The sequence below is a fragment of the Silurus meridionalis genome, chromosome 12 (assembly GCF_014805685.1).
Source record: "Silurus meridionalis isolate SWU-2019-XX chromosome 12, ASM1480568v1, whole genome shotgun sequence".
In the NCBI taxonomy this organism is placed as follows: domain Eukaryota; kingdom Metazoa; phylum Chordata; class Actinopteri; order Siluriformes; family Siluridae; genus Silurus; species Silurus meridionalis.
This window is the reverse complement of record NC_060895.1, coordinates 75,994-103,680: the sequence shown is the minus strand read 5'-3', so window position 1 is coordinate 103,680 and position 27,687 is coordinate 75,994. Positions and strand designations below refer to the sequence as shown.

Genomic DNA, 27,687 nt, shown 5'->3' with positions numbered 1-27,687 from the left:
AATTATCAAGATAACATGCCACTGTAGGAAAGGAAATAAAAGGAATCTGAGGATACTAACAGAAAGGACGTTTCATTTTTTTCCTTTTGCACTTTATTTACACACAGATTTAACCACACATTTGCACACTTTTGTACCATTCGAGGAATCAGATCCTGTACAAACGACAACACAAGTGAACATCGCGTGCCTGGCATTCCAAAGTGTTTTTCTCGTTTGCAAGGCACAAAGATCCAGCAAGCAGGAGTGACAATAGGTCTGGTGTAGGCATTGTGCTCTTTCACGGGCCAAAGGGGTCCTTGGGCGACAGGTAGCTTGGCCAAGTAGACTGAGGTGCTGGGTTTACCCACGGCTGCCAGGGAGTATTTTAAAGGTTGTGTGAATTGCGACTTTTGGTCATCAAAGGTTTCCTAGGGATTGTGGCTCCCCTTCTTTCTCACTGTCCACTTACGTGCCTCCGGTGGGCTCAAGAGCCCAACTAAGACAAAAAAGCAAAATGTACCTCGTTTCTTCAGCAGTGCCGTCAGTTCTCTTTATCGGACGAGGTGGCCGAGAGGTTAGGGCGATGGACTGCTAATCCATTGTGCTTTGCACGCGTGGGTTCGAGTCCCGCCCTCGTCGCAAGGTTGTGTCTTTGTCACCGATTTGCAACAACTTGTGGCTCTTTTGCTATTTCTATCACAGGGCTTTAGGATATAATGCTTCTCAGTAAAGCCATACTTGACTGTTTAGAGGAATTTCTGAAGCTGAGAGATTTGCGTAAGCATTGTGACTTCTTGCCTCCAAAGGCTTCCCTAGGGATTGTGGCCCCCGTCTTTCTTGCTGTCCACGTACATGCCTTCAGTGGCCTCAAGAGGCCAACTTAGACAACAAACCAAAATTTACCATTGGCAGAAGACGCAAGTGTGCCGTTACCTTTAGAGGAATTTCCGAAGCTGTTTTTGTTGCTGTCTATTTTGCAAAGGTTGTCTGTTTCACGATGGATCGTTGCAGCTGTGGCAAAATGACAGTGGCAAAAAACTTGCGTCTAAATCCTGTTATTATATGTGGATGATTGTTGACAATCAGAGGGCAATGCAATGGACCACCAATTCTGCACAGCCTGTTGTGTGTTTTTGTATCACTTTGTTCTCGAGCAAAAGTCTTTTGTAAAGCGTGTTTCGTGCTTGCCGCTGGCGTTATGGCCGGCTGCGACAGCATCTCCTCCACAAGCTGGCCGTCTCATCTCCCGTTCTCGCTACTGGTAGCGTGGCGAGCGGTCTAAGGCGCTGGATTAAGGCTCCAGTCTCTTTGGGCGTGGGTTCGAATCCCACCGCTGCCACTTTATAATTTTGGTCAAATACAGTAGATCTCCTTCCGTTAATTCTGCAGATGTTGATCAGCGGGTCCAAAGCCTAGATCCGTCGAGATTTTGGCAAAATTTTTCAATATCAAACAAGCAGACTTGAGCATTATCCAAGCAAACAGTAGAATTCGAACAGAGTCAGCATGTTAAATAGTTTTTTCTCATGTTTTCCAGTATCAACTCAACAAGTCTCCCCTCCATGGGCTCAGTTCATTGTGACCAACTAGGTAGACATCTGTCAGAAGTGGGATTCGAACCCACGCCTCCAGAGGAGACTGCGACCTGAGCAGCGCCTTAGACCGCTCGGCCATCCTGACAGCCAGGCGTGAAGCCTCTTGCCTTGGTGACCATTGTCTAGGTCATATGTTGAACACGCAAATGTAGAAGACGTATTTCGTTCGCGGTTTAATTATCTATGCGGATGACTTTAAATAGTTCTGCTGCAGTGTTAAAGCGCTGTGTTCTGGCGGAACAATCTGTGGGGAATTTGTGAAAGACACCACTAAGATCACAAATGTAGTAGGCATGATTTTAACATGGTGCAGGGAGACCCCAACAGATATTAGGTCCGTCACCTTATCCTCCCAGCCTTGATTATGGAAAGTTTTCCATGACCCATGCACATACACCAATGAGTCAACTGGTGCTTGCCTGCATCAAAAGGAAACCAATGGCAATCTTTCTGTTTGGTGCACAAAGTTGGCAGGTCATTCGAATCCAGCATTTGTCCTTTTCACCCATGTACTCATCACATGCAGATAGTGAAGTAATAGGATTTGGAAATAGGTTTTTACTTTTCCCCACTCTGAAGTGAAACTCATCCTTATATGTGATCTCAATCTATGTCCACCTCTCTGCTAATCACATGCGAGCACAACATTCTTACCCTATTCCCTATTCTAAAATATTATTATATATTGTTTAAATGTTGATGAACACAAATGTTAATAAAAAACTACTTTAATTAAAAACAACAAGCAATTTTGTCTTGTGTTTCTTCCCCTAACTGTACTTCCCCAAACCGTAAATTTTACCCCTATTGCATATTGTACATTTTCACCTTGTATATGGTGGACATTCAAACATTTGACCTTTCCTTAAAAAGTATGTGCTGTTATCTACTCCAACAAGGCTAGTTATTTTTTTTTAGTTGAAGAGATTGTGGCAAGCAAAATTACTATTTCCGCTCAAGGTTATTATGTCCCCATGGATTTTAATCCACTTATCCTACAACAATTTGATTACAATGCTTACAATATTTTTATCCTTTTTTATCTGGATAGAGTTGTATTTAACATTGGGGAACACCCACTAACTAAGTCAGCTCATGTTATTACTTATATTAGATAAGCCGTTGTTCCCTTATCAGCCTGACTTTTTTACTTCATGAAACAAAAAGACAATAAAATGCAGCTTGTCATACTACTAATACTAAAAAAGTTTAGAAAACTTTTGCACTACATCAGTACATCATGTAGTGCACCTAGGGATGAGTTTAAGTAGTATAATTTTTTCAGAAGCAACGAAGATCACCTACCCCTGGTCTTACACCGTGTTTCAATTCCACAGACCTGTATGTGAACAGCTGTGTTGCACTGGAATTAGCTCAAATGGTAGAGCGCTCGCTTAGCATGCGAGAGGTAGCGGATCGATGCCCGCATTCTCCAGTGCAGTCCTGAAGACTAGCTATTTTGGTGCTAGTGTTGATTGTAAGTTCTGCTTCTTTTGGAATTCAAAGTGTAATTCTTTTCCCTAATGTAGCGCCACATGAGGCGCAACAAAGCAACTGAGGTGTCTCAAGCCTCTTAGAAAGATGAAGTAGTGCATGGACCCCGATTGGTGAGACAGGGTAGCTTTAACTGAGAGAAGCCACAGATATCATCTAGTCATTTGTGAAATATGGATCTGAAGAGTGAGACTACTTGTCCAGTGCACATAGGGATGAGTTTAAGTAGTATAATTTTTCAGAAGCTACAAAGATCAACTACTCCTGGTCTTACACGTGTTTCAATTCCACAGACCTGTATGTGAAGCGCTGTGTTGGAGGAATTAGCTCAAATGGTAGAGTGCTTGCTTAGCATAGAAGAGGTAGCGGATCGATGCCCGCATTCTCCAGTGCAGTCCAGAAGACTAGTTATTTCGGTGCTAGTGTTGATTGTAAGTTCTGCTTCTTTTGGAATTCAAAGTGTAATTCTTTTCCCTAATGTAGCGGCAAATTAGGCGCAACAAAGCAACTGAGGTGTCTCAAGCCTCTTAGAAAGATGAAGTAGTGCATGGACCCCAATTGGTGAGACAGGGTAGCTTAAACTGAGAGAAGCCACAGATATCATCTAGTCATTTGTGAAATATGGATCTGAAGAGTGAGACTACTTTTCCAGTGCACATAGGGATGAGTTTAAGTAGTATAATTTTTCAGAAGCTACAAGATCAACTACTCCTGGTCTTACACGTGTTTCAATTCCACAGACCTGTATGTGAACAGCTGTGTTGCACTGGAATTAGCTCAAATGGTAGAGTGCTTGCTTAGCATAGAAGAGGTAGCGGGATCGATTCCTGCATTCTCCAGTGAAGTCCAGAAGACTAGTTATTTCGGTGCTAGTGTTGATTGTATGTTCTGCTTCTTTTGGAATTCAAAGTGTAATTCTTTTCCTAATGTAGCGCCACATGAGGCGCAACAAAGCAACTGAGGTGTCTCAAGCCTCTTAGAAAGATGAAGTAGTGCATGGACCCCGATTGGTGAGACAGGGTAGCTTAAACTGAGAGAAGCCACAGATATCATCTAGTCATTTGTGAAATATGCATCTGAAGAGTGAGACTACTTGTCCAGTGCACATAGGGATGAGTTTAAGTAGTATAATTTTTCAGAAGCAACGAAGATCACCTACCCTGGTCTTACACGTGTTTCAATTCCACAGACCTGTATGTGAACAGCTGTGTTGCACTGGAATTAGCTCAAATGGTAGAGCGCTCGCTTAGCATGCGAGAGGTAGCGGATCGATTCCTGCATTCTCCAGTGAAGTCCTGAAGACTAGCTATTTTGGTGCTAGTGTTGATTGTAAGTTCTGCTTCTTTTGGAATTCAAAGTGTAATTCTTTTCCTAATGTAGCGCCACATGAGGCGCAACAAAGCAACTGAGGTGTCTCAAGCCTCTTAGAAAGATGAAGTAGTGCATGGACCCCAATTGGTGAGACAGGGTAGCTTAAACTGAGAGAAGCCACAGATATCATCTAGTCATTTGTGAAATATGGATCTGAAGAGTGAGACTACTTTTCCAGTGCACATAGGGATGAGTTTAAGTAGTATAATTTTTCAGAAGCTACAAAGATCACCTACCCTGGTCTTACACCGTGTTTCAATTCCACAGACCTGTATGTGAACAGCTGTGTTGCACTGGAATTAGCTCAAATGGTAGAGCGCTCGCTTAGCATGCGAGAGGTAGCGGATCGATGCCCGCATTCTCCAGTGAAGTCCAGAAGACTAGTTATTTCGGTGCTAGTGTTGATTGTATGTTCTGCTTCTTTTGGAATTCAAAGTGTAATTCTTTTCCCTAATGTAGCGCCACATGAGGCGCAACAAAGCAACTGAGGTGTCTCAAGCCTCTTAGAAAGATGAAGTAGTGCATGGACCCCAATTGGTGAGACAGGGTAGCTTTAACTGAGAGAAGCCACAGATATCATCTAGTCATTTGTGAAATATGCATCTGAAGAGTGAGACTACTTGTCCAGTGCACATAGGGATGAGTTTACGTAGTATAATTTTTCAGAAGCAACGAAGATCACCTACCCTGGTCTTACACCGTGTTTCAATTCCACAGACCTGTATGTGAAGCGCTGCATTGGAGGGAAATTAGCTCAAATGGTATGGTGCTTGCTTAGCATAGAAGAGGTAGCGGATCGATTCCTGCATTCTCCAGTGAAGTCCTGAAGACTAGCTATTTTGGTGCTAGTGTTGATTGTATGTTCTGCTTCTTTTGGAATTCAAAGTGTAATTCTTTTCCTAATGTAGCGCCACATGAGGCGCAACAAAGCAACTGAGGTGTCTCAAGCCTCTTAGAAAGATGAAGTAGTGCATGGACCCCAATTGGTGAGACAGGGTAGCTTTAACTGAGAGAAGCCACAGATATCATCTAGTCATTTGTGAAATATGCATCTGAAGAGTGAGACTACTTTTCCAGTGCACATAGGGATGAGTTTAAGTAGTATAATTTTTCAGAAGCTACAAGATCAACTACTCCTGGTCTTACACCGTGTTTCAATTCCACAGACCTGTATGTGAAGCGCTGTGTTGGAGGAATTAGCTCAAATGGTAGAGCGCTTGCTTAGCATAGAAGAGGTAGCGGATCGATGCCCGCATTCTCCAGTGAAGTCCTGAAGACTAGCTATTTTGGTGCTAGTGTTGATTGTAAGTTCTGCTTCTTTTGGAATTCAAAGTGTAATTCTTTTCCTAATGTAGCGCCACATGAGGCGCAACAAAGCAACTGAGGTGTCTCAAGCCTCTTAGAAAGATGAAGTAGTGCATGGACCCCGATTGGTGAGACAGGGTAGCTTTAACTGAGAGAAGCCACAGATATCATCTAGTCATTTGTGAAATATGGATCTGAAGAGTGAGACTACTTGTCCAGTGCACATAGGGATGAGTTTAAGTAGTATAATTTTTCAGAAGCTACAAAGATCACCTACCCTGGTCTTACACCGTGTTTCAATTCCACAGACCTGTATGTGAAGCGCTGTGTTGGAGGAATTAGCTCAAATGGTAGGCGCTCGCTTAGCATGCGAGAGGTAGCGGATCGATGCCCGCATTCTCCAGTGCAGTCCAGAAGACTAGTTATTTCGGTGCTAGTGTTGATTGTATGTTCTGCTTCTTTTGGAATTCAAAGTGTAATTCTTTTCCCTAATGTAGCGCCTTGTAATGTCTTACACCGTGTTTCAATTCCACAGACCTGTATGTGAAGCGCTGTGTTGGAGGAATTAGCTCAAATGGTAGAGCGCCGCTTAGCATGCGAGAGGTAGCGGATCGATGCCCGCATTCTCCAGTGAAGTCCTGAAGACTAGTTATTTCGGTGCTAGTGTTGATTGTATGTTCTGCTTCTTTTGGAATTCAAAGTGTAATTCTTTTCCCTAATGTAGCGCCACATGAGGCGCAACGAAGCAACAGATTAACTGTCAGAAAAGGATCTTATTAACCAAGACGGGACTCGCATCTTGTGGCAAAGAGTGGCTCGGATCTACTCTTCTAGCTTCCAAACGGTGCTGGGAAACCCAGTGGGGTTCTTGTCAATATCAGATGAAGTTTCAATTGAATTTGAATTACAATGTAAAGGATTCAATCAGAGACGATGCTCAGCCATCATGATAACAAAACAAGTGTTCAAGCCAGTAATTTTAAATGAAACCTAGACATTTGTTTTGGTGACCATGTGTAGGCCGAAAAACTAACGCACAAAAGTCATGGATGTATGTTGTTGCCTTTTAATTATCTACGGGGTTGACTTCAAAACGTGCTGCTGCAGTGTTAAAGAGCTGTGTTCCAGTATTTCTTCTCTTTAAGCATGTTCTGAGCACATGCAGATCTTGAAGTGAAAGGATTTTAAAATAGGTTTTACTTTTCCCCACTCTGAAGTGAAACTCATCCTTATATGTGATCTCAATCTATGTCCACCTCTCTGCTAATCACATTTAAACACTACATTTTACACTTATTCCCAATGAAAGGTGGCTCATATAAAATTGTGACATTTATTGAATGTATGATTAAAAATGACTCTGGCCTAAGTGTTCTTAGGCCAGCTAAAAATGTGCATATAGGAAGATATTGCACGCAAACATTTGATACCTTCATGGCATTATGTGTTCAGATTGCCATGATGGAATCCTTGATCACAATTTCCTTGTAGAGCTTTTTCTTAATCTGCAAAATTGTCCGACCAATATGAAATAAAATGGTAGGATTTTTTTTTTTGTATATTCAAAAGGTCCAAATGACACATACTAAGCTTATTTTTTAGAAAGCATTAAAGGACTGGATTATGCAGACCAGTGTACAGTGTAAAGCCATACACTGATTTGCTTTTATGTGACACTTTTTCTTTCACAATGGCTGTACATGAGAAAGTGTCACGGTTTATGGCGAATAATGCTCTTCACACCTTGGGAGACAATGGTCCACCTCCTAATTGAATTATCAAGATAACATGCCACTGTAGGAAAGGAAATAAAAAGGAATCTGAGGATACTAACAGAAAGGACGTTTCATTTTTTTCCTTTTGCACTTTATTTACACACAGATTTAACCACACATTTGCACACTTTTGTACCATTCGAGGAATCAGATCCTGTACAAACGACAACACAAGTGAACATCGCGTGCCTGGCATTCCAAAGTGTTTTTCTCGTTTGCAAGGCACAAAGATCCAGCAAGCAGGAGTGACAATAGGTCTGGTGTAGGCATTGTGCTCTTTCACGGGCCAAAGGGGTCCTTGGGCGACAGGTAGCTTGGCCAAGTAGACTGAGGTGCTGGGTTTACCCACGGCTGCCAGGGAGTATTTTAAAGGTTGTGTGAATTGCGACTTTTGGTCATCAAAGGTTTCCTAGGGATTGTGGCCCCGTCTTTCTTGCTGTCCACGTACATGCCTTCAGTGGCCTCAAGAGGCCAACTTAGACAACAAACCAAAATTTACCATTGGCAGAAGACGCAAGTGTGCCGTTACCTTTAGAGGAATTTCTGAAGCTGAGAGATTTGCGTAAGCATTGTGACTTCTTGCCTCCAAAGGCTTCCCTAGGGATTGTGGCCCCCGTCTTTCTTGCTGTCCACGTACATGCCTTCAGTGGCCTCAAGAGGCCAACTTAGACAACAAACCAAAATTTACCATTGGCAGAAGACGCAAGTGTGCCGTTACCTTTAGAGGAATTTCTGAAGCTGAGAGATTTGCGTAAGCATTGTGACTTCTTGCCTCCAAAGGCTTCCCTAGGGATTGTGGCCCCGTCTTTCTTGCTGTCCACGTACATGCCTTCAGTGGCCTCAAGAGGCCAACTTAGACAACAAACCAAAATTTACCATTGGCAGAAGACGCAAGTGTGCCGTTACCTTTAGAGGAATTTCTGAAGCTGAGAGATTTGCGTAAGCATTGTGACTTCTTGCCTCCAAAGGCTTCCCTAGGGATTGTGGCCCCGTCTTTCTTGCTGTCCACGTACATGCCTTCAGTGGCCTCAAGAGGCCAACTTAGACAACAAACCAAAATTTACCATTGGCAGAAGACGCAAGTGTGCCGTTACCTTTAGAGGAATTTCTGAAGCTGAGAGATTTGCGTAAGCATTGTGACTTCTTGCCTCCAAAGGCTTCCCTAGGGATTGTGGCCCCGTCTTTCTTGCTGTCCACGTACATGCCTTCAGTGGCCTCAAGAGGCCAACTTAGACAACAAACCAACAGATTAACTGTCAGAAAAGGATCTTATAAGCATAATCAAAACCACAATGGCCCGTACGGGGATCGAACCCGCGACCTTGGCGTTATTAGCACCACGCTCTAACCAACTGAGCTAACCGGCCAACACGACAAGTAGCCTCCTCCATAGGCACTCGTCCGACAAGCGACAGGTTCGCCAGTGTTGCTTGGATGGATTGCTGTAGGTTTGAGTATCATTAACAGTTCAGGAACTAGTAGGTCTCCTAGTCACATTTTTACACATGGGAGTTATAAATCCCACTCACCATGCAGAGTACAAAACACTCTTCTAAACCAAGGAGACAATGTAGCTGTGGTGAAATGACACAAATGGAAGCGTTGAAGAAAGCATTTCCACATGAAATTCTTATGGGTCAAACTCCCATCATGCAGATTACAGACCTTTTCTATGGAATTAGTCCAAGGATCTTAGCAGGCATTAATGGCTGCAAGCCCCGAAGGTCAGCAATTCCTATATGTTTTAATGGGGCTCAACATTTCAGTATTATCCATAAAGACCTCTCCTAACTATGCAGAATTTAACATATCCACTTTAATTGACCACTTCTACCCAATCAGTAACACAAACAATTCTTGGTGACTCAAGCCTCTTAGAAAGATGAAGTAGTGCATGGACCCCGATTGGTGAGACAGGGTAGCTTTAACTGAGAGAAGCCACAGATATCATCTAGTCATTTGTGAAATATGCATCTGAAGAGTGAGACTACTTTTCCAGTGCACATAGGGATGAGTTTAAGTAGTATAATTTTTCAGAAGCTACAAAGATCACCTACCCCTGGTCTTACACCGTGTTTCAATTCCACAGACCTGTATGTGAAGCGCTGTGTTGGAGGGGAATTAGCTCAAATGGTAGAGCGCTCGCTTAGCATGCGAGAGGTAGCGGGATCGATGCCCGCATTCTCCAGTGCAGTCCAGAAGACTAGTTATTTCGGTGCTAGTGTTGATTGTATGTTCTGCTTCTTTTGGAATTCAAAGTGTAATTCTTTTCCCTAATGTAGCGCCACATGAGGCGCAACGAAGCAACAGATTAACTGTCAGAAAAGGATCTTATTAACCAAGACGGGACTCGCATCTTGTGGCAAAGAGTGGCTCGGATCTATTTTTCTAGCTTCCAAACGGTGCTGGGAAACCCAGTGGGGTTCTTGTCAATATCAGATGAAGTTTCAATTGAATTTGAATTACAATGTAAAGGATTCAATCAGAGACGATGCTCAGCCATCATGATAACAAAACAAGTGTTCAAGCCAGTAATTTTAAATGAAACCTAGACATTTGTTTTGGTGACCATGTGTAGGCGAAAAACTAACGCACAAAAGTCATGGATGTATGTTGTTGCCGTTTTAATTATCTACGGGGTTGACTTCAAAACGTGCTGCTGCAGTGTTAAAGAGCTGTGTTCCAGTATTTCTTCTCTTTAAGCATGTTCTGAGCACATGCAGATCTTGAAGTGAAAGGATTTTAAAATAGGTTTTACTTTTCTTCATTTTGAAGCGATACTCATCCTTATCTGTGATCTTAATCGATGTTCACCTCTCTGCTAATCACATTTAAACACTACATTTTACACTTATTCCCAATGAAAGGTGGCTCATATAAAATTGTGACATTTATTGAATGTATGATTAAAAATGACTCTGGCCTAAGTGTTCTTAGGCCAGCTAAAAATGTGCATATAGGAAGATATTGCACGCAAACATTTGATACCTTCATGGCATTATGTGTTCAGATTGCCATGATGGAATCCTTGATCACAATTTCCTTGTAGAGCTTTTTCTTAATCTGCAAAATTGTCCGACCAATATGAAATAAAATGGTAGGATTTTTTTTGTATATTCAAAAGGTCCAAATGACACATACTAAGCTTATTTTTTAGAAAGCATTAAAGGACTGGATTATGCAGACCAGTGTACAGTGTAAAGCCATACACTGATTTGCTTTTATGTGACACTTTTTCTTTCACAATGGCTGTACATGAGAAAGTGTCACGGTTTATGGCGAATAATGCTCTTCACACCTTGGGAGACAATGGTCCACCTCCTAATTGAATTATCAAGATAACATGCCACTGTAGGAAAGGAAATAAAAAGGAATCTGAGGATACTAACAGAAAGGACGTTTCATTTTTTTTTCCTTTTGCACTTTATTTACACACAGATTTAACCACACATTTGCACACTTTTGTACCATTCGAGGAATCAGATCCTGTACAAACGACAACACAAGTGAACATCGCGTGCCTGGCATTCCAAAGTGTTTTTCTCGTTTGCAAGGCACAAAGATCCAGCAAGCAGGAGTGACAATAGGTCTGGTGTAGGCATTGTGCTCTTTCACGGGCCAAAGGGGTCCTTGGGCGACAGGTAGCTTGGCCAAGTAGACTGAGGTGCTGGGTTTACCCACGGCTGCCAGGGAGTATTTTAAAGGTTGTGTGAATTGCGACTTTTGGTCATCAAAGGTTTCCTAGGGATTGTGGCTCCCCTTCTTTCTCACTGTCCACTTACGTGCCTCCGGTGGGCTCAAGAGCCCAACTAAGACAAAAAAGCAAAATGTACCTCGTTTCTTCAGCAGTGCCGTCAGTTCTCTTTATCGGACGAGGTGGCCGAGAGGTTAGGGCGATGGACTGCTAATCCATTGTGCTTTGCACGCGTGGGTTCGAGTCCCGCCCTCGTCGCAAGGTTGTGTCTTTGTCACCGATTTGCAACAACTTGTGGCTCTTTTGCTATTTCTATCACAGGGCTTTAGGATATAATGCTTCTCAGTAAAGCCATACTTGACTGTTTAGAGGAATTTCTGAAGCTGAGAGATTTGCGTAAGCATTGTGACTTCTTGCCTCCAAAGGCTTCCCTAGGGATTGTGGCCCCCGTCTTTCTTGCTGTCCACGTACATGCCTTCAGTGGCCTCAAGAGGCCAACTTAGACAACAAACCAAAATTTACCATTGGCAGAAGACGCAAGTGTGCCGTTACCTTTAGAGGAATTTCCGAAGCTGAGAGATTTGCGTAAGCATTGTGACTTCTTGCCTCCAAAGGCTTCCCTAGGGATTGTGGCTCCCCTTCTTTCTCACTGTCCACTTACGTGCCTCCGGTGGGCTCAAGAGCCCAACTAAGACAAAAAAGCAAAATGTACCTCGTTTCTTCAGCAGTGCCGTCAGTTCTCTTTATCGGACGAGGTGGCCGAGAGGTTAGGGCGATGGACTGCTAATCCATTGTGCTTTGCACGCGTGGGTTCGAGTCCCGCCCTCGTCGCAAGGTTGTGTCTTTGTCACCGATTTGCAACAACTTGTGGCTCTTTTGCTATTTCTATCACAGGGCTTTAGGATATAATGCTTCTCAGTAAAGCCATACTTGACTGTTTAGAGGAATTTCTGAAGCTGAGAGATTTGCGTAAGCATTGTGACTTCTTGCCTCCAAAGGCTTCCCTAGGGATTGTGGCCCCCGTCTTTCTTGCTGTCCACGTACATGCCTTCAGTGGCCTCAAGAGGCCAACTTAGACAACAAACCAAAATTTACCATTGGCAGAAGACGCAAGTGTGCCGTTACCTTTAGAGGAATTTCTGAAGCTGAGAGATTTGCGTAAGCATTGTGACTTCTTGCCTCCAAAGGCTTCCCTAGGGATTGTGGCCCCCGTCTTTCTTGCTGTCCACGTACATGCCTTCAGTGGCCTCAAGAGGCCAACTTAGACAACAAACCAAAATTTACCATTGGCAGAAGACGCAAGTGTGCCGTTACCTTTAGAGGAATTTCTGAAGCTGAGAGATTTGCGTAAGCATTGTGACTTCTTGCCTCCAAAGGCTTCCCTAGGGATTGTGGCCCCGTCTTTCTTGCTGTCCACGTACATGCCTTCAGTGGCCTCAAGAGGCCAACTTAGACAACAAACCAAAATTTACCATTGGCAGAAGACGCAAGTGTGCCGTTACCTTTAGAGGAATTTCTGAAGCTGAGAGATTTGCGTAAGCATTGTGACTTCTTGCCTCCAAAGGCTTCCCTAGGGATTGTGGCCCCGTCTTTCTTGCTGTCCACGTACATGCCTTCAGTGGCCTCAAGAGGCCAACTTAGACAACAAACCAAAATTTACCATTGGCAGAAGACGCAAGTGTGCCGTTACCTTTAGAGGAATTTCTGAAGCTGAGAGATTTGCGTAAGCATTGTGACTTCTTGCCTCCAAAGGCTTCCCTAGGGATTGTGGCCCCGTCTTTCTTGCTGTCCACGTACATGCCTTCAGTGGCCTCAAGAGGCCAACTTAGACAACAAACCAAAATTTACCATTGGCAGAAGACGCAAGTGTGCCGTTACCTTTAGAGGAATTTCTGAAGCTGAGAGATTTGCGTAAGCATTGTGACTTCTTGCCTCCAAAGGCTTCCCTAGGGATTGTGGCCCCGTCTTTCTTGCTGTCCACGTACATGCCTTCAGTGGCCTCAAGAGGCCAACTTAGACAACAAACCAAAATTTACCATTGGCAGAAGACGCAAGTGTGCCGTTACCTTTAGAGGAATTTCTGAAGCTGAGAGATTTGCGTAAGCATTGTGACTTCTTGCCTCCAAAGGCTTCCCTAGGGATTGTGGCCCCGTCTTTCTTGCTGTCCACGTACATGCCTTCAGTGGCCTCAAGAGGCCAACTTAGACAACAAACCAAAATTTACCATTGGCAGAAGACGCAAGTGTGCCGTTACCTTTAGAGGAATTTCTGAAGCTGAGAGATTTGTTTTGGTGACCATGTGTAGGCCGAAAAACTAACGCACAAAAGTCATGGATGTATGTTGTTGCCGTTTTAATTATCTACGGGGTTGACTTCAAAACGTGCTGCTGCAGTGTTAAAGAGCTGTGTTCCAGTATTTCTTCTCTTTAAGCATGTTCTGAGCACATGCAGATCTTGAAGTGAAAGGATTTTAAAATAGGTTTTACTTTTCTTCATTTTGAAGCGATACTCATCCTTATCTGTGATCTTAATCGATGTTCACCTCTCTGCTAATCACATTTAAACACTACATTTTACACTTATTCCCAATGAAAGGTGGCTCATATAAAATTGTGACATTTATTGAATGTATGATTAAAAATGACTCTGGCCTAAGTGTTCTTAGGCCAGCTAAAAATGTGCATATAGGAAGATATTGCACGCAAACATTTGATACCTTCATGGCATTATGTGTTCAGATTGCCATGATGGAATCCTTGATCACAATTTCCTTGTAGAGCTTTTTCTTAATCTGCAAAATTGTCCGACCAATATGAAATAAAATGGTAGGATTTTTGTATATTCAAAAGGTCCAAATGACACATACTAAGCTTATTTTTTAGAAAGCATTAAAGGACTGGATTATGCAGACCAGTGTACAGTGTAAAGCCATACACTGATTTGCTTTTATGTGACACTTTTTCTTTCACAATGGCTGTACATGAGAAAGTGTCACGGTTTATGGCGAATAATGCTCTTCACACCTTGGGAGACAATGGTCCACCTCCTAATTGAATTATCAAGATAACATGCCACTGTAGGAAAGGAAATAAAAAGGAATCTGAGGATACTAACAGAAAGGACGTTTCATTTTTTTCCTTTTGCACTTTATTTACACACAGATTTAACCACACATTTGCACACTTTTGTACCATTCGAGAATCAGATCCTGTACAAACGACAACACAAGTGAACATCGCGTGCCTGGCATTCCAAAGTGTTTTTCTCGTTTGCAAGGCACAAAGATCCAGCAAGCAGGAGTGACAATAGGTCTGGTGTAGGCATTGTGCTCTTTCACGGGCCAAAGGGGTCCTTGGGCGACAGGTAGCTTGGCCAAGTAGACTGAGGTGCTGGGTTTACCCACGGCTGCCAGGGAGTATTTTAAAGGTTGTGTGAATTGCGACTTTTGGTCATCAAAGGTTTCCTAGGGATTGTGGCTCCCCTTCTTTCTCACTGTCCACTTACGTGCCTCCGGTGGGCTCAAGAGCCCAACTAAGACAAAAAAGCAAAATGTACCTCGTTTCTTCAGCAGTGCCGTCAGTTCTCTTTATCGGACGAGGTGGCGAGAGGTTAGGCGATGGACTGCTAATCCATTGTGCTTTGCACGCGTGGGTTCGAGTCCCGCCCTCGTCGCAAGGTTGTGTCTTTGTCACCGATTTGCAACAACTTGTGGCTCTTTTGCTATTTCTATCACAGGGCTTTAGGATATAATGCTTCTCAGTAAAGCCATACTTGACTGTTTAGAGGAATTTCTGAAGCTGAGAGATTTGCGTAAGCATTGTGACTTCTTGCCTCCAAAGGCTTCCCTAGGGATTGTGGCCCCCGTCTTTCTTGCTGTCCACGTACATGCCTTCAGTGGCCTCAAGAGGCCAACTTAGACAACAAACCAAAATTTACCATTGGCAGAAGACGCAAGTGTGCCGTTACCTTTAGAGGAATTTCCGAAGCTGTTTTTGTTGCTGTCTATTTTGCAAAGGTTGTCTGTTTCCACGATGGATCGTTGCAGCTGTGGCAAAATGACAGTGGCAAAAAAAACTTGCGTCTAAATCCTGTTATTATATGTGGATGATTGTTGACAATCAGAGGGCAATGCAATGGACCACCAATTCTGCACAGCCTGTTGTGTGTTTTTGTATCACTTTGTTCTCGAGCAAAAGTCTTTTGTAAAGCGTGTTTCGTGCTTGCCGCTGACGTTATGGCCGGCTGCGACAGCATCTCCTCCACAAGCTGGCCGTCTCATCTCCCGTTCTCGCTACTGGTAGCGTGGCGAGCGGTCTAAGGCGCTGGATTAAGGCTCCAGTCTCTTTGGGCGTGGGTTCGAATCCCACCGCTGCCACTTTATAATTTTGGTCAAATACAGTAGATCTCCTTCCGTTAATTCTGCAGATGTTGATCAGCGGGTCCAAAGCCTAGATCCGTCGAGATTTTGGCAAAATTTTTCAATATCAAACAAGCAGACTTGAGCATTATCCAAGCAAACAGTAGAATTCGAACAGAGTCAGCATGTTAAATAGTTTTTTCTCATGTTTTCCAGTATCAACTCAACAAGTCTCCCCTCCATGGGCTCAGTTCATTGTGACCAACTAGGTAGACATCTGTCAGAAGTGGGATTCGAACCCACGCCTCCAGAGGAGACTGCGACCTGAGCATGGCGCCTTAGACCGCTCGGCCATCCTGACAGCCAGGCGTGAAGCCTCTTGCCTTGGTGACCATTGTCTAGGTCATATGTTGAACACGCAAATGTAGAAGACGTATTTCGTTCGCGGTTTAATTATCTATGCGGATGACTTTAAATAGTTCTGCTGCAGTGTTAAAGCGCTGTGTTCTGGCGGAACAATCTGTGGGGAATTTGTGAAAGACACCACTAAGATCACAAATGTAGTAGGCATGATTTTAACATGGTGCAGGGAGACCCCAACAGATATTAGGTCCGTCACCTTATCCTCCCAGCCTTGATTATGGAAAGTTTTCCATGACCCATGCACATACACCAATGAGTCAACTGGTGCTTGCCTGCATCAAAAGGAAACCAATGGCAATCTTTCTGTTTGGTGCACAAAGTTGGCAGGTCATTCGAATCCAGCATTTGTCCTTTTCACCCATGTACTCATCACATGCAGATAGTGAAGTAATAGGATTTGGAAATAGGTTTTTACTTTTCCCCACTCTGAAGTGAAACTCATCCTTATATGTGATCTCAATCTATGTCCACCTCTCTGCTAATCACATGCGAGCACAACATTCTTACCCCTATTCCCTATTCTAAAATATTATTATATATTGTTTAAATGTTGATGAACACAAATGTTAATAAAAAAAACTACTTTAATTAAAAAACAACAAGCAATTTTGTCTTGTGTTTCTTCCCCCTAACTGTACTTCCCCCAAACCGTAAATTTTTACCCCTATTGCATATTGTACATTTTCACCTTGTATATGGTGGACATTCAAACATTTGACCTTTCCTTAAAAAAAGTATGTGCTGTTATCTACTCCAACAAGGCTAGTTATTTTTTTTTAGTTGAAGAGATTGTGGCAAGCAAAATTACTATTTCCGCTCAAGGTTATTATGTCCCCATGGATTTTAATCCACTTATCCTACAGCAATTTGATTACAATGCTTACAATATTTTTATCGTTTTTTATCTGGATAGAGTTGTATTTAACATTGGGGAACACCCACTAACTAAGTCAGCTCATGTTATTACTTATATTAGATAAGCCGTTGTTCCCTTATCAGCCTGACTTTTTTACTTCATGAAACAAAAAGACAATAAAATGCAGCTTGTCATACTACTAATACTAAAAAAGTTTAGAAAACTTTTGCACTACATCAGTACATCATGTAGTGCACCTAGGGATGAGTTTAAGTAGTATAATTTTTTCAGAAGCAACGAAGATCACCTACCCCTGGTCTTACACCGTGTTTCAATTCCACAGACCTGTATGTGAACAGCTGTGTTGCACTGGAATTAGCTCAAATGGTAGAGCGCTCGCTTAGCATGCGAGCGGTAGCGAGATCAATGCCCGCATTCTCCAGTGTAGTCCTGAAGACTAGCTATTTTGGTGCTAGTGTTGATTGTAAGTTCTGCTTCTTTTGGAATTCAAAGTGTAATTCTTTTCCCTAATGTAGCGGCAAATTAGGCGCAACAAAGCAACTGAGGTGTCTCAAGCCTCTTAGAAAGATGAAGTAGTGCATGGACCCCAATTGGTGAGACAGGGTAGCTTAAACTGAGAGAAGCCACAGATATCATCTAGTCATTTGTGAAATATGGATCTGAAGAGTGAGACTACTTGTCCAGTGCACATAGGGATGAGTTTACGTAGTATAATTTTTCAGAAGCTACGAAGATCAACTACTCCTGGTCTTACACCGTGTTTCAATTCCACAGACCTGTATGTGAACAGCTGTGTTGCAGGGAAATTAGCTCAAATGGTAGAGCGCTTGCTTAGCATGCGCGAGGTAGCGGGATCGATTCCTGCATTCTCCAGTGAAGTCCTGAAGACTAGTTATTTCGGTGCTAGTGTTGATTGTATGTTCTGCTTCTTTTGGAATTCAAAGTGTAATTATTTTCCCTAATGTAGCGCCTTTTAATGTCTTACACCGTGTTTCAATTCCACAGACCTGTATGTGAAGCGCTGTGTTGGAGGGGAATTAGCTCAAATGGTAGAGCGCTCGCTTAGCATGCGAGAGGTAGCGGGATCGATGCCCGCATTCTCCAGTGCAGTCCAGAAGACTAGTTATTTCGGTGCTAGTGTTGATTGTATGTTCTGCTTCTTTTGGAATTCAAAGTGTAATTCTTTTCCCTAATGTAGCGCCACATGAGGCGCAACAAAGCAACTGTCAGAAAAGGATCTTATTAAGCATAATCACACCAGAATGGCCTGTACGGGGATCGAACCCGCGACCTTGGCGTTATTAGCACCACGCTCTAACCAACTGAGCTAACCGGCCAACACGACAAGTAGCCTCCTCCATAGGCACTCGTCCGACAAGCGACAGGTTCGCCAGTGTTGCTTGGATGGATTGCTGTAGGTTTGAGTATCATTAACAGTTCAGGAACTAGTAGGTCTCCTAGTCACATTTTTACACATGGGAGTTATAAATCCCACTCACCATGCAGAGTACAAAACACTCTTCTAAACCAAGGAGACAATGTAGCTGTGGTGAAATGACACAAATGGAAGCGTTGAAGAAAGCATTTCCACATGAAATTCTTATGGGTCAAACTCCCATCATGCAGATTACAGACCTTTTCTATGGAATTAGTCCAAGGATCTTAGCAGGCATTAATGGCTGCAAGCCCCGAAGGTCAGCAATTCCTATATGTTTTAATGGGGCTCAACATTTCAGTATTATCCATAAAGACCTCTCCTAACTATGCAGAATTTAACATATCCACTTTAATTGACCACTTCTACCCAATCAGTAACACAAACAATTCTTGGTGACTCAAGCCTCTTAGAAAGATGAAGTAGTGCATGGACCCCGATTGGTGAGACAGGGTAGCTTTAACTGAGAGAAGCCACAGATATCATCTAGTCATTTGTGAAATATGCATCTGAAGAGTGAGACTACTTTTCCAGTGCACATAGGGATGAGTTTAAGTAGTATAATTTTTCAGAAGCTACAAAGATCACCTACCCCTGGTCTTACACCGTGTTTCAATTCCACAGACCTGTATGTGAAGCGCTGTGTTGGAGGGGAATTAGCTCAAATGGTAGAGCGCTCGCTTAGCATGCGAGAGGTAGCGGGATCGATGCCCGCATTCTCCAGTGCAGTCCAGAAGACTAGTTATTTCGGTGCTAGTGTTGATTGTATGTTCTGCTTCTTTTGGAATTCAAAGTGTAATTCTTTTCCCTAATGTAGCGCCACATGAGGCGCAACAAAGCAACTGTCAGAAAAGGATCTTATTAAGCATAATCACACCAGAATGGCCTGTACGGGGATCGAACCCGCGACCTTGGCGTTATTAGCACCACGCTCTAACCAACTGAGCTAACCGGCCAACACGACAAGTAGCCTCCTCCATAGGCACTCGTCCGACAAGCGACAGGTTCGCCAGTGTTGCTTGGATGGATTGCTGTAGGTTTGAGTATCATTAACAGTTCAGGAACTAGTAGGTCTCCTAGTCACATTTTTACACATGGGAGTTATAAATCCCACTCACCATGCAGAGTACAAAACACTCTTCTAAACCAAGGAGACAATGTAGCTGTGGTGAAATGACACAAATGGAAGCGTTGAAGAAAGCATTTCCACATGAAATTCTTATGGGTCAAACTCCCATCATGCAGATTACAGACCTTTTCTATGGAATTAGTCCAAGGATCTTAGCAGGCATTAATGGCTGCAAGCCCCGAAGGTCAGCAATTCCTATATGTTTTAATGGGGCTCAACATTTCAGTATTATCCATAAAGACCTCTCCTAACTATGCAGAATTTAACATATCCACTTTAATTGACCACTTCTACCCAATCAGTAACACAAACAATTCTTGGTGACTCAAGCCTCTTAGAAAGATGAAGTAGTGCATGGACCCCGATTGGTGAGACAGGGTAGCTTTAACTGAGAGAAGCCACAGATATCATCTAGTCATTTGTGAAATATGCATCTGAAGAGTGAGACTACTTTTCCAGTGCACATAGGGATGAGTTTAAGTAGTATAATTTTTCAGAAGCTACAAAGATCACCTACCCCTGGTCTTACACCGTGTTTCAATTCCACAGACCTGTATGTGAACAGCTGTGTTGCACTGGAATTAGCTCAAATGGTAGAGCGCCGCTTAGCATGCGAGAGGTAGCGGGATCGATGCCCGCATTCTCCAGTGCAGCCCAGAAGACTGGTTATTTCGGTGCTAGTGTTGATTGTATGTTCTGCTTCTTTTGGAATTCAAAGTGTAATTCTTTTCCCTAATGTAGCGCCACATGAGGCGCAACAAAGCAACTGTCAGAAAAGGATCTTATTAACCAAGACGGGACTCGCATCTTGTGGCAAAGAGTGGCTCGGATCTACTCTTCTAGCTTCCAAACGGTGCTGGGAAACCCAGTGGGGTTCTTGTCAATATCAGATGAAGTTTCAATTGAATTTGAATTACAATGTAAAGGATTCAATCAGAGACGATGCTCAGCCATCATGATAACAAAACAAGTGTTCAAGCCAGTAATTTTAAATGAAACCTAGACATTTGTTTTGGTGACCATGTGTAGGCCGAAAAACTAACGCACAAAAGTCATGGATGTATGTTGTTGCCGTTTTAATTATCTACGGGGTTGACTTCAAAACGTGCTGCTGCAGTGTTAAAGAGCTGTGTTCCAGTATTTCTTCTCTTTAAGCATGTTCTGAGCACATGCAGATCTTGAAGTGAAAGGATTTTAAAATAGGTTTTACTTTTCTTCATTTTGAAGCGATACTCATCCTTATCTGTGATCTTAATCGATGTTCACCTCTCTGCTAATCACATTTAAACACTACATTTTACACTTATTCCCAATGAAAGGTGGCTCATATAAAATTGTGACATTTATTGAATGTATGATTAAAAATGACTCTGGCCTAAGTGTTCTTAGGCCAGCTAAAAATGTGCATATAGGAAGATATTGCACGCAAACATTTGATACCTTCATGGCATTATGTGTTCAGATTGCCATGATGGAATCCTTGATCACAATTTCCTTGTAGAGCTTTTTCTTAATCTGCAAAATTGTCCGACCAATATGAAATAAAATGGTAGGATTTTTTTTTTTGTATATTCAAAAGGTCCAAATGACACATACTAAGCTTATTTTTTAGAAAGCATTAAAGGACTGGATTATGCAGACCAGTGTACAGTGTAAAGCCATACACTGATTTGCTTTTATGTGACACTTTTTCTTTCACAATGGCTGTACATGAGAAAGTGTCACGGTTTATGGCGAATAATGCTCTTCACACCTTGGGAGACAATGGTCCACCTCCTAATTGAATTATCAAGATAACATGCCACTGTAGGAAAGGAAATAAAAGGAATCTGAGGATACTAACAGAAAGGACGTTTCATTTTTTTCCTTTTGCACTTTATTTACACACAGATTTAACCACACATTTGCACACTTTTGTACCATTCGAGGAATCAGATCCTGTACAAACGACAACACAAGTGAACATCGCGTGCCTGGCATTCCAAAGTGTTTTTCTCGTTTGCAAGGCACAAAGATCCAGCAAGCAGGAGTGACAATAGGTCTGGTGTAGGCATTGTGCTCTTTCACGGGCCAAAGGGGTCCTTGGGCGACAGGTAGCTTGGCCAAGTAGACTGAGGTGCTGGGTTTACCCACGGCTGCCAGGAGTATTTTAAAGGTTGTGTGAATTGCGACTTTTGGTCATCAAAGGTTTCCTAGGGATTGTGGCTCCCCTTCTTTCTCACTGTCCACTTACGTGCCTCCGGTGGGCTCAAGAGCCCAACTAAGACAAAAAAGCAAAATGTACCTCGTTTCTTCAGCAGTGCCGTCAGTTCTCTTTATCGGACGAGGTGGCCGAGAGGTTAGGGCGATGGACTGCTAATCCATTGTGCTTTGCACGCGTGGGTTCGAGTCCCGCCCTCGTCGCAAGGTTGTGTCTTTGTCACCGATTTGCAACAACTTGTGGCTCTTTTGCTATTTCTATCACAGGGCTTTAGGATATAATGCTTCTCAGTAAAGCCATACTTGACTGTTTAGAGGAATTTCTGAAGCTGAGAGATTTGCGTAAGCATTGTGACTTCTTGCCTCCAAAGGCTTCCCTAGGGATTGTGGCCCCCGTCTTTCTTGCTGTCCACGTACATGCCTTCAGTGGCCTCAAGAGGCCAACTTAGACAACAAACCAAAATTTACCATTGGCAGAAGACGCAAGTGTGCCGTTACCTTTAGAGGAATTTCCGAAGCTGTTTTTGTTGCTGTCTATTTTGCAAAGGTTGTCTGTTTCCACGATGGATCGTTGCAGCTGTGGCAAAATGACAGTGGCAAAAAAAACTTGCGTCTAAATCCTGTTATTATATGTGGATGATTGTTGACAATCAGAGGGCAATGCAATGGACCACCAATTCTGCACAGCCTGTTGTGTGTTTTTGTATCACTTTGTTCTCGAGCAAAAGTCTTTTGTAAAGCGTGTTTCGTGCTTGCCGCTGGCGTTATGGCCGGCTGCGACAGCATCTCCTCCACAAGCTGGCCGTCTCATCTCCCGTTCTCGCTACTGGTAGCGTGGCCGAGCGGTCTAAGGCGCTGGATTAAGGCTCCAGTCTCTTTGGAGGCGTGGGTTCGAATCCCACCGCTGCCACTTTATAATTTTGGTCAAATACAGTAGATCTCCTTCCGTTAATTCTGCAGATGTTGATCAGCGGGTCCAAAGCCTAGATCCGTCGAGATTTTGGCAAAATTTTTCAATATCAAACAAGCAGACTTGAGCATTATCCAAGCAAACAGTAGAATTCGAACAGAGTCAGCATGTTAAATAGTTTTTTCTCATGTTTTCCAGTATCAACTCAACAAGTCTCCCCTCCATGGGCTCAGCTCATTGTGACCAACTAGGTAGACATCTGTCAGAAGTGGGATTCGAACCCACGCCTCCAGAGGAGACTGCGACCTGAGCATGGCGCCTTAGACCGCTCGGCCATCCTGACAGCCAGGGCGTGAAGCCTCTTGCCTTGGTGACCATTGTCTAGGTCATATGTTGAACACACAAATGTAGAAGACGTATTTCGTTCGCGGTTTAATTATCTATGCGGATGACTTTAAATAGTTCTGCTGCAGTGTTAAAGCGCTGTGTTCTGGCGGAACAATCTGTGGGGAATTTGTGAAAGACACCACTAAGATCACAAATGTAGTAGGCATGATTTTAACATGGTGCAGGGAGACCCCAACAGATATTAGGTCCGTCACCTTATCCTCCCAGCCTTGATTATGGAAAGTTTTCCATGACCCATGCACATACACCAATGAGTCAACTGGTGCTTGCCTGCATCAAAAGGAAACCAATGGCAATCTTTCTGTTTGGTGCACAAAGTTGGCAGGTCATTCGAATCCAGCATTTGTCCTTTTCACCCATGTACTCATCACATGCAGATAGTGAAGTAATAGGATTTGGAAATAGGTTTTACTTTTCTTCATTTTGAAGCGATACTCATCCTTATCTGTGATCTTAATCGATGTTCACCTCTCTGCTAATCACATGCGAGCACAACATTCTTACCCTATTCCCTATTCTAAAATATTATTATATATTGTTTAAATGTTGATGAACACAAATGTTAATAAAAAACTACTTTAATTAAAAACAACAAGCAATTTTGTCTTGTGTTTCTTCCCCTAACTGTACTTCCCCAAACCGTAAATTTTACCCCTATTGCATATTGTACATTTTCACCTTGTATATGGTGGACATTCAAACATTTGACCTTTCCTTAAAAAGTATGTGCTGTTATCTACTCCAACAAGGCTAGTTATTTTTTTTTTAGTTGAAGAGATTGTGGCAAGCAAAATTACTATTTCCGCTCAAGGTTATTATGTCCCCATGGATTTTAATCCACTTATCCTACAGCAATTTGATTACAATGCTTACAATATTTTTATCGTTTTTTATCTGGATAGAGTTGTATTTAACATTGGGGAACACCCACTAACTAAGTCAGCTCATGTTATTACTTATATTAGATAAGCCGTTGTTCCCTTATCAGCCTGACTTTTTTACTTCATGAAACAAAAAGACAATAAAATGCAGCTTGTCATACTACTAATACTAAAAAAGTTTAGAAAACTTTTGCACTACATCAGTACATCATGTAGTGCACATAGGGATGAGTTTACGTAGTATAATTTTTCAGAAGCTACGAAGATCAACTACTCCTGGTCTTACACCGTGTTTCAATTCCACAGACCTGTATGTGAACAGCTGTGTTGCAGGGAAATTAGCTCAAATGGTAGAGCGCTTGCTTAGCATAGAAGAGGTAGCGGTATCGATGCCCGCATTCTCCAGTGCATTCCAGAAGACTAGTTATTTCGGTGCTAGTGTTGATTGTATGTTCTGCTTCTTTTGGAATTCAAAGTGTAATTCTTTTCCCTAATGTAGCGGCAAATTAGGCGCAACAAAGCAACTGAGGTGTCTCAAGCCTCTTAGAAAGATGAAGTAGTGCATGGACCCCAATTGGTGAGACAGGGTAGCTTTAACTGAGAGAAGCCACAGATATCATCTAGTCATTTGTGAAATATGCATCTGAAGAGTGAGACTACTTTTCCAGTGCACATAGGGATGAGTTTAAGTAGTATAATTTTTCAGAAGCTACAAAGATCACCTACCCTGGTCTTACACGTGTTTCAATTCCACAGACCTGTATGTGAAGCGCTGTGTTGGAGGAATTAGCTCAAATGGTAGAGTGCTTGCTTAGCATAGAAGAGGTAGCGGATCGATGCCCGCATTCTCCAGTGCAGTCCTGAAGACTAGCTATTTTGGTGCTAGTGTTGATTGTAAGTTCTGCTTCTTTTGGAATTCAAAGTGTAATTCTTTTCCTAATGTAGCGCCACATGAGGCGCAACAAAGCAACTGAGGTGTCTCAAGCCTCTTAGAAAGATGAAGTAGTGCATGGACCCCGATTGGTGAGACAGGGTAGCTTTAACTGAGAGAAGCCACAGATATCAGGTCCGTCACCTTATCCTCCCAGCCTTGATTATGGAAAGTTTTCCATGACCCATGCACATACACCAATGAGTCAACTGGTGCTTGCCTGCATCAAAAGGAAACCAATGGCAATCTTTCTGTTTGGTGCACAAAGTTGGCAGGTCATTCGAATCCAGCATTTGTCCTTTTCACCCATGTACTCATCACATGCAGATAGTGAAGTAATAGGATTTGGAAATAGGTTTTTACTTTTCCCCACTCTGAAGTGAAACTCATCCTTATATGTGATCTCAATCTATGTCCACCTCTCTGCTAATCACATGCGAGCACAACATTCTTACCCTATTCCCTATTCTAAAATATTATTATATATTGTTTAAATGTTGATGAACACAAATGTTAATAAAAAACTACTTTAATTAAAAACAACAAGCAATTTTGTCTTGTGTTTCTTCCCCTAACTGTACTTCCCCAAACCGTAAATTTTACCCCTATTGCATATTGTACATTTTCACCTTGTATATGGTGGACATTCAAACATTTGACCTTTCCTTAAAAAGTATGTGCTGTTATCTACTCCAACAAGGCTAGTTATTTTTTTTTTTAGTTGAAGAGATTGTGGCAAGCAAAATTACTATTTCCGCTCAAGGTTATTATGTCCCCATGGATTTTAATCCACTTATCCTACAGCAATTTGATTACAATGCTTACAATATTTTTATCCTTTTTTATCTGGATAGAGTTGTATTTAACATTGGGGAACACCCACTAACTAAGTCAGCTCATGTTATTACTTATATTAGATAAGCCGTTGTTCCCTTATCAGCCTGACTTTTTTACTTCATGAAACAAAAAGACAATAAAATGCAGCTTGTCATACTACTAATACTAAAAAAGTTTAGAAAACTTTTGCACTACATCAGTACATCATGTAGTGCACCTAGGGATGAGTTTAAGTAGTATAATTTTTTCAGAAGCAACGAAGATCACCTACCCCTGGTCTTACACCGTGTTTCAATTCCACAGACCTGTATGTGAACAGCTGTGTTGCACTGGAATTAGCTCAAATGGTAGAGCGCTCGCTTAGCATGCGAGAGGTAGCGGGATCGATGCCCGCATTCTCCAGTGCAGTCCTGAAGACTAGCTATTTTGGTGCTAGTGTTGATTGTAAGTTCTGCTTCTTTTGGAATTCAAAGTGTAATTCTTTTCCCTAATGTAGCGGCAAATTAGGCGCAACAAAGCAACTGAGGTGTCTCAAGCCTCTTAGAAAGATGAAGTAGTGCATGGACCCCAATTGGTGAGACAGGGTAGCTTTAACTGAGAGAAGCCACAGATATCATCTAGTCATTTGTGAAATATGGATCTGAAGAGTGAGACTACTTGTCCAGTGCACATAGGGATGAGTTTACGTAGTATAATTTTTCAGAAGCTACAAAGATCAACTACTCCTGGTCTTACACCGTGTTTCAATTCCACAGACCTGTATGTGAAGCGCTGTGTTGGAGGGGAATTAGCTCAAATGGTAGAGCGCTTGCTTAGCATAGAAGAGGTAGCGGATCGATGCCCGCATTCTCCAGTGAAGTCCAGAAGACTAGTTATTTCGGTGCTAGTGTTGATTGTATGTTCTGCTTCTTTTGGAATTCAAAGTGTAATTCTTTTCCCTAATGTAGCGCCACATGAGGCGCAACGAAGCAACAGATTAACTGTCAGAAAAGGATCTTATTAAGCATAATCAAAACCACAATGGCCCGTACGGGGATCGAACCCGCGACCTTGGCGTTATTAGCACCACGCTCTAACCAACTGAGCTAACCGGCCAACACGACAAGTAGCCTCCTCCATAGGCACTCGTCCGACAAGCGACAGGTTCGCCAGTGTTGCTTGGATGGATTGCTGTAGGTTTGAGTATCATTAACAGTTCAGGAACTAGTAGGTCTCCTACTCACATTTTTACACATGGGAGTTATAAGTCCCACTCACCATGCAGAGTACAAAACACTCTTCTAAACCAAGGAGACAATGTAGCTGTGGTGAAATGACACAAATGGAAGCGTTGAAGAAAGCATTTCCACATGAAATTCTTATGGGTCAAACTCCCATCATGCAGATTACAGACCTTTTCTATGGAATTAGTCCAAGGATCTTAGCGGGCATTAATGGCTGGAAGCCCTGATGGTCAGCAATTCCAATATATTTTAATGGGGCTCAATATTTCAGTATTATCCATAAAGACCTCTCCTAACTATGCAAAATCTAACATATCCACCTTAATTGACCACTTCTACCCAATCAGTAACACAAACAATTCTTGGTGACTCAAGCCTCTTAGAAAGATGAAGTAGTGCATGGACCCCAATTGGTGAGACAGGGTAGCTTTAACTGAGAGAAGCCACAGATATCATCTAGTCATTTGTGAAATATGCATCTGAAGAGTGAGACTACTTTTCCAGTGCACATAGGGATGAGTTTACGTAGTATAATTTTTCAGAAGCTACAAAGATCACCTACCCTGGTCTTACACGTGTTTCAATTCCACAGACCTGTATGTGAACAGCTGTGTTGCACTGGAATTAGCTCAAATGGTAGAGCGCTTGCTTAGCATAGAAGAGGTAGCGGATCGATTCCTGCATTCTCCAGTGCAGTCCTGAAGACTAGTTATTTCGGTGCTAGTGTTGATTGTAAGTTCTGCTTCTTTTGGAATTCAAAGTGTAATTCTTTTCCTAATGTAGCGCCACATGAGGCGCAACAAAGCAACAGATTAACTGTCAGAAAAGGATCTTATAAGCATAATCAAAACCACAATGGCC

At 42.6% G+C, this 27,687-nt stretch overlaps 16 non-coding genes across 16 annotated transcripts; 9 read left to right on the top strand and 7 right to left on the bottom strand.

The window, feature by feature from the left end:
- Positions 1–539: 539 nt before the first annotated feature.
- Positions 540–621, top strand: trnas-gcu. The gene has a single exon. It is a non-coding gene; the product is annotated as a tRNA-Ser (tRNA).
- Positions 622–1,581: 960 nt separating this feature from the next.
- trnal-cag lies at positions 1,582–1,662 on the bottom strand. Its single transcript has one exon. It is a non-coding gene; the product is annotated as a tRNA-Leu (tRNA).
- Positions 1,663–8,815: 7,153 nt separating this feature from the next.
- Positions 8,816–8,889, bottom strand: trnai-aau. The gene has a single exon. It is a non-coding gene; the product is annotated as a tRNA-Ile (tRNA).
- A 748-nt stretch (positions 8,890–9,637) lies between these two features.
- On the top strand, positions 9,638–9,710 carry trnaa-agc. The gene has a single exon. It is a non-coding gene; the product is annotated as a tRNA-Ala (tRNA).
- Positions 9,711–11,392: 1,682 nt separating this feature from the next.
- trnas-gcu lies at positions 11,393–11,474 on the top strand. Its single transcript has one exon. It is a non-coding gene; the product is annotated as a tRNA-Ser (tRNA).
- A 491-nt stretch (positions 11,475–11,965) lies between these two features.
- trnas-gcu lies at positions 11,966–12,047 on the top strand. Its single transcript has one exon. It is a non-coding gene; the product is annotated as a tRNA-Ser (tRNA).
- A 2,761-nt stretch (positions 12,048–14,808) lies between these two features.
- Positions 14,809–14,888, top strand: trnas-gcu. Its single transcript has one exon. It is a non-coding gene; the product is annotated as a tRNA-Ser (tRNA).
- A 963-nt stretch (positions 14,889–15,851) lies between these two features.
- trnal-cag lies at positions 15,852–15,934 on the bottom strand. Its single transcript has one exon. It is a non-coding gene; the product is annotated as a tRNA-Leu (tRNA).
- A 1,970-nt stretch (positions 15,935–17,904) lies between these two features.
- trnaa-agc lies at positions 17,905–17,977 on the top strand. Its single transcript has one exon. It is a non-coding gene; the product is annotated as a tRNA-Ala (tRNA).
- Positions 17,978–18,136: 159 nt separating this feature from the next.
- Positions 18,137–18,210, bottom strand: trnai-aau. Its single transcript has one exon. It is a non-coding gene; the product is annotated as a tRNA-Ile (tRNA).
- Positions 18,211–18,958: 748 nt separating this feature from the next.
- Positions 18,959–19,031, top strand: trnaa-agc. Its single transcript has one exon. It is a non-coding gene; the product is annotated as a tRNA-Ala (tRNA).
- Positions 19,032–19,190: 159 nt separating this feature from the next.
- Positions 19,191–19,264, bottom strand: trnai-aau. The gene has a single exon. It is a non-coding gene; the product is annotated as a tRNA-Ile (tRNA).
- A 2,494-nt stretch (positions 19,265–21,758) lies between these two features.
- On the top strand, positions 21,759–21,840 carry trnas-gcu. The gene has a single exon. It is a non-coding gene; the product is annotated as a tRNA-Ser (tRNA).
- A 624-nt stretch (positions 21,841–22,464) lies between these two features.
- On the top strand, positions 22,465–22,546 carry trnal-aag. The gene has a single exon. It is a non-coding gene; the product is annotated as a tRNA-Leu (tRNA).
- Positions 22,547–22,806: 260 nt separating this feature from the next.
- Positions 22,807–22,889, bottom strand: trnal-cag. Its single transcript has one exon. It is a non-coding gene; the product is annotated as a tRNA-Leu (tRNA).
- A 3,735-nt stretch (positions 22,890–26,624) lies between these two features.
- On the bottom strand, positions 26,625–26,698 carry trnai-aau. The gene has a single exon. It is a non-coding gene; the product is annotated as a tRNA-Ile (tRNA).
- Between the last annotated feature and the right edge of the window lie 989 nt (positions 26,699–27,687).